Source organism: Miniopterus natalensis, chromosome 13, assembly GCF_054644295.1.
Source record: "Miniopterus natalensis isolate mMinNat1 chromosome 13, mMinNat1.hap1, whole genome shotgun sequence".
NCBI classification, from domain to species: Eukaryota; Metazoa; Chordata; class Mammalia; order Chiroptera; family Miniopteridae; genus Miniopterus; species Miniopterus natalensis.
The window spans coordinates 12,284,882-12,291,290 of record NC_142093.1 but is presented as its reverse complement, the minus strand read 5'-3'; positions in this window follow the sequence as shown (position 1 = coordinate 12,291,290).

Here is a 6,409-nt window from a genome sequence, read left to right as displayed (position 1 = left end):
TTGACGTGGCTGCTTCTTTATACCCTTAGTTATAGGGCTTCTGTTCAGCTAGTCTTCAGGCCGTTCTCAAGGATGGTTCTATCATTTCGTTGTAATTTCGATGTGGTCTTGGGAGGAGGGAACACAGAGTTTTCCTACTCCCCATCTTGACTGGAATCCTGCTAAGCTTTGAAGGAAAATGCACTGGACGACAATAAAAAGCATTGACTAGGGCCTGTCAGAGTCTCAACAGTTCATTCCTAATATAACCCCTGGACCCAAGAACCTGCACCAGCAGGAAATAAGCAGTGGACACAGAAAACCAGCTTGGTGTTTGGGCTACAGAGTGAGGACTGGAGGTGCCTGTAGTTGTCCAGGTGAGGCATGCTGGGGTCTTGTGGAAGGATGGTGACAGTGGGGCTGGATAGGACATTCTGATTTGAAACATATTTGGGACGTGAGGCCTCAGGACTTGGTGGTGGCGAGGGAGAGATGAGAGTCAAGGGCAGGGAGAGGGAAACCAGGGAAAATGGCATTTAAAGGAGTGGTTAGCAGCACGGGGTGCTGTGCCATGGTCAAGGAGATGCCGGCTGGATGTGTCTGCAGGGTTCGGTCATGAGGAAGTAGTCCCAGGGCAGTGGGGGTGGAAGCAGACTTGAGTGGGTTGTGGGAAGAGAGGGGGGTGAGGAAGTGGTACAAGAAAAGATGCCTCCTCTGAAACTCGTCTAGGAGGCTGAGACAGGGAGTGGGGTCAAGGGAGGGCTCTCGCCATTTTTAAGAGGGGTGACATTGGACCTCATTTAGTGCCAATGGGAAGGGGCCCTTGGAGAGGCAGAGGCCCGGGGCGGAAGAAAAAGAGGAGGAACCTGATAGACTGGGTCCCTGAAAAGAAGGAATGTGGTGGGACCCAGAGCTGGGTGGAGGAAGGAGCCTTGGGGAGCCCAGAGGAACCCTTCTCTGTTAAAGCAGGTGAAGGGAGAAAGGCAGGAGACAGGCTGACAGGCCTGAGGGTTTAGCAATGGCAGGTTGAGGACATCCCCTTCTGATGGCCTCCATTTCCTGTGAAGTGGGAGGTGACCTCATGTGTGGAGAGTGAGGGGGCTGGGGAAGGTTTGACAGAGAGGAAGCAGCCTGAGCAATCCTTCTGGGGAACCAGAGGGACAACTGGCCAGGAAGACACAAAGGGCCAAGGCCCAGGCCAAGCTGGAACCATGACCTGATGGCGGCACCGATCTGCAAGGCTCCAGGATTTTCTCCAGACGGAAATTCCTACCTGGGTCTCCCGCCCTGACCATGCTCCAAGCTCCAGGCCTGCCTTGGCCCTGCAGCAGAATGGGCACACCTGCAAATCCAGCCAGTTCCTCGCGATATGTCTAAAACTGAACTCAGGACCCAGGCCTCACCACCCCCACCCGGCTCCTCGGCCCCCAGACATCCTGGACTCCCAGGAGCACCCTCTTGCCCTCCTGACTCCACTGTCAGCTCTGGATCTCCCCGGGGCTGTCAGCAGAGCCCCTCATGGACTCCCTGCCCCTGACCTCCTTCCTCCCCACCCCTCACCTCATCCTGCATGAGTCTTCCTAGAGTGTGACTGTGGCCGTGTCACCCCTGCTCCCATTCATTACCCCTCTACAGCTCACAATACCTCAAGATAAATCCCCCCGTTTTAGGAAAAGTCTCAGTGGTACCTGCACCAACGATACTGTTGACCTAAGAAACCTCCAAACCTGTAGAGGATTTTTATAAGAGTTTATTTGAGGCAAACCGATGACGTATGCCAGGGATCAAGATCTCACATGCTCCTGAGAATAACAGTTTTGCAGCTTCTTTTATGCATTTGAAATTAAGGAGGGAATGTGCACGGAGGTGGGAGAAGCAAGGCAGGGATTGGATGGTAGGATCGTTAACAAGATTACACCCTCTTGAGGGTTAACACCCCCTTTGAGGACATTTACTTCTGGTATTTCAAAGGTGCGTTAACCTAGATGCACAAGAACAATGGACAGGGCTTGCTTAAGGCAAAGGTAACCCTTTTACTAAAAAGTTATACGCCTGAGGTGTGACTACCCACCATGACCTGCCCAGTTAGGAATTTATGATCAGATCACCCTGTGAGGTTACTTTCCACAGAACTTTTTCATCCACAACACCTTATAGATCTTCTTTGAGAGACTCAATGCGCTTGTAATTACTTGACCCTACCCCTACTAGCCAATGGTGGTGTGTGTGTGTGTGTGTGTATGTGTGTGTGTTTGTCACCTCCATCTCCCCAGCAGGAAGAATAGTGTCTGGCACAAACAGGCACTATGTTGGGCTCACTGGCCAACTGGTGGAAAGATTCAAGCCTGTCATTAACGCCCTCAAAATCTCAGATTAAATTTCCATCATCCCCTAAAATCAGCCCACTCTCGATACTGGGGACTCCTTCCTGGTCCCCAGAGCTGCCCCGCACTTTCCTTTCCCACTGGGTCTTTGCACACTGTTCCCTCTGCCAAGCACACTGCCCTCCACTCTCTCTTGTAGAGACATTCACACCTCTTCCAGCCCAGGGCCCCTTCCACTGGGGAACCTCCAAAACCCCCCACTTGCCACAGGGCCAGACCACACAGCGCCTTCCATAGTGAATGTCTCCCTTCCCTGTCCTTCCTCTCCTATCCAATCGTCACCTCCTCAAGGGAAGCCCTGGTGTGTACTTAATTGATGTCTCAAATGAAAACATCTGACTGTGAAGCAGAGACGCCTCATGTAATTAACACTTATAAATAATAGTATCCTATACAACTGTGTCTCCCATAGTGCCTTTCATGGTGTCATGCACTTAGTAGGGACACAAAAATATTTTTGAATCAATGAGATATTCTCCCCCTCAAACCTGTAAGAATATGACAATGATGATCTCCATCTACGCATTCATTTTTAAAATTAATGTAAATGCGGTTCCTATGTTTACAAGGTGGGAAAGGTGTCTGTTTTCATCGGTGAACAAAGCCCATCTTTTTAGGATTATTGCATCTTTATTTGAGAAACAACTGTAGGCCTTATGCAGCAGATCAAGGTAGTGACTGTCTTTGCCAGTGCACCAGACACGCCGCTGCGTAAGGGAAAAGGAATTTCTCCCCGAGCTGATAATTGCCAACATGCTCGGCAACGTCTGTCTCCTGGGCTTCTGGGTAAGTCCACGAATGTGAAGGCATGGAAATCCACAAAGCACTGAAAGAAGGGGCAGACTATAATGCCGTCCATAGCCATTAGTTTATTTTCCATGCTAATGCTTCATGATTGTATTCAGTTCAGAAAATAGAGCCATTGGGATCCTCAAAACCACCGCCTAAGTATATACCCGTAGAGACAGAAAGAGGATTGTGGCTGACAGGGACTTGGGGGTGGGGCGAGGGAATGGGATGTGACTGCTTAATGGGTCAGGGTTTCCTTTAGGGGTGATGAAAATGTTTTGGAATTAGACCGAGCTGGTGGTTGTACAGCACTGTGAATATAGTACTCAATGTCACTAATTTTCACTTTAAAATTTTACATTTAAAATTTTACTTTTATGTTACGTGAATTTCACTTCAATAAAAAAATTTACATATCATCTAAATAGCACGGAACCCTTTCTAAACACCCTACAGGACAAGGCAGAGATGAATTCCAGAAGAGCCCCAGACTTGAGGTCCCACAGCACCCTAAACTTCACCTTCAGGTAGGAATGGGGTCCCCCCGTATAAGCAGGGCCATGTTCCCAGTGTCCTCGTGGACACTCAGCTGAGCACCATGGAAACCGGGCCAAATGCGCTGGGCATTTGTATTTGGGTTTGTTCTCCATTGGCTGGCACAGCCCTTGGGAAGGTGTTTAGTTTAAGGACTTTCTAGTTCCAGAGGTGGAGCCTGAAGCAGGGTTTTATTACTTTTCCTTTAAACAAGTGGAACTTTCCAGAGACAACTGGCAGACTGTGGATAGACCCCATAGCTTCGCAGGGGTGTCTGTCCACCAGGGCCCAGTGGAGACGAAGGAGGATCCTGCCCAAAGGGCAGGGCTGTGGGCTGCGTTCCTCTCCATGGCAGGCACGCTCTGCAGAGGCTAAGGCCTCTGCATGTAAAGAAGGGTGAGTGGACTTGTCCCAACAGCTCATGGCTTCCCAGGAAACAGTCCTTTTCTTGTCTTGTCAGGGGAGGAGCAGACTGTCATCAGAGCAAGGGCAGGTGTAGCGTAAGAGCAGCATCCAGATCAGGTGAGTGGCCGGCCTGGGGGAAGCCATCAGCTCTCCTCCTCCCTGGGGCCAGCTGCGTGTGGGCCTGGTGGGGCCCTGGATCAGGGCACGGGGCTGCCCACGACCAAGTACCCCATCCAGCCTTTAAACACACAGGGCCCGCAGGGAAATCACACCCTACCATTTCCAATGTGGCTCTGGAACCCAGGCCCAGTGGCTGTCCTATAATCAAGTTGCATCTGTCAACGTTATAACCAAGGCCCATGGGGTTTAACCACTTAAGCTTCTTTCTTCTTTTAGCACCTCACCCATGTCGTCACATACATTGTCCCATTCAGTCACCCAAGAGACAAATGTTGCTGAACATCTTGGAAAACACCGGCTCCTGGAAAAACAGTCCAGTGAACAAGGGCAGCCTGGTGACAATGTTGTGCTCATTTGGGGAAGCCTGGGTCCAGAAGCAAAGGAGAGTCCTAGGACTCTCTTACCAAGACATCTTTCCCGGGAATGGACTTCGCTTAATCCCTAAAACTCCACTTTCGTTGGAAATGTAATCAATAGAGTTTGCTACCAACCCAGGACCCTGAGCAGGTTTGGACCAAGATAGTCCAGACTGAGAGGTGACTGCAGAATTCCCTGATGAACCCTGTTAGGTTTGGGACCCCAGCAGGGGTGGCCCCTTATTGTTTTTCTCCAGAAGAGACAGAAGAGCTCTCCGGATGCCCTGAAGGCACTTCAGCTGTGCGAGGTGGGACTGCTGATGCCTCCACATAAGTGCCTGGTGATCTGACCTCTTTGATGGGGGTGGGGCGGGTAAAAGGAGGAAATTTTAACAGACAGAGCTGACTTAGAAGTGCTACTGAAGACGAAAAACATTACAGAAGTGCCTAGGCCTGACAGGTAAACATAGACACACGGAAACTGGCTTCTCCGGACAATGTAATCCCCGGGGCGCACGGAGGCTGATATGAAAGTTCGAGCACCTGCCTCCCAGACGCTTATACCATGGGGGGACACTGGTTGCTCAGGAAAGCAAAGGTGCCACTGAGACCCTCAGACTCTTTTTGTGTTGTTTGTTCAGTGGAAAAGGTCACCAGGAGGCCGGGGGCTGAGACTTCTGAGAGCCCCATCCCCTGGCACCCCAGGCCTGCTCAAAAGGGAAAGGAGATAGCGTGATCCTTCTGACGTGGGTGCTCCTAATACCGTCGTTACCCTCCCCCTTTACAGAAGAGAACTCTTAAGGCTCAGTGAGGTTCAATGGCTTTCTCCCAACCTCACGGACAATGAGTAGTGGGACAGCCCAGCAGCCAGGGCCCCTGACTCACGGTCCAGTGCTCTCGGGTCCTTCCCCCCAGGACGAGGTCTGCACGCTGAGCTTGTCCGAGCAGATTTGGAGCAAGTGGTGTCATGCTGCTGGCTAATTCTCAGCCGACCACTTACAGCATTAACTAATGACAGGTGTGCCTCCCTCCCGTTTACACCTCGAAGAAGGAGCACTCAGAGCAGCATTCCCTGTTTACCCCAGGTCTCCTGGTCGACGGGACAATGGGGCTGGCTAATACTGCTGCATGTTCCACGCCTCACAATCCGTGTCTATTGAAAAAGGAAGTCTGCTTATTTGCTCAACTCGTTGTTTGCAGGGCCCTTTCTGGGCATGATCTCATTCGACCTCCTGGATCATCTGAGTGATACCTTTAATTGGTTCTTTGAAGATTCCTGGGTTTCCAGAGACAACCTGTTCCAACAAAATACCCCCAGGAAGGGAGAGCACCTTGAACTTTTATTGGCTCACACCTTGGTGGTAGTTGGCAGCTTGCTGAGAATCAGGCCCTGAGAAGCAGGAAACAGGATTGGGAGGGTCAAGAGAAAGCAGACAAGAAAGGAGGAGGGGGAGCTATCAGCCCCTCCCAGTAGCCCACCTCAAGGTTTTGCAGAAAGAGGCTCTTTCCAAGCCATTCCCTGGCCCCCTTCCCCGCCAGAGACACCAACTCTACCCACAAAGGCAAAGGTAGAAAAGACAGAAGGAAAAGTGACAGGAGAGACAAGAAGATGGAATAAACCAACCATAAGAGGCTCTTCAATCTTAATTCATTTTATTCTACAAAATGCTACTCAATTGAAAGTGGAAAAGCTACCAAAAAAAAAAAAAAGGCAAAAGGAAAAAAAGTCTCAATGTTCTTTCTTCCATAGCAGCAAGCTTTTTCTAACAAGCTTTCTTTAGT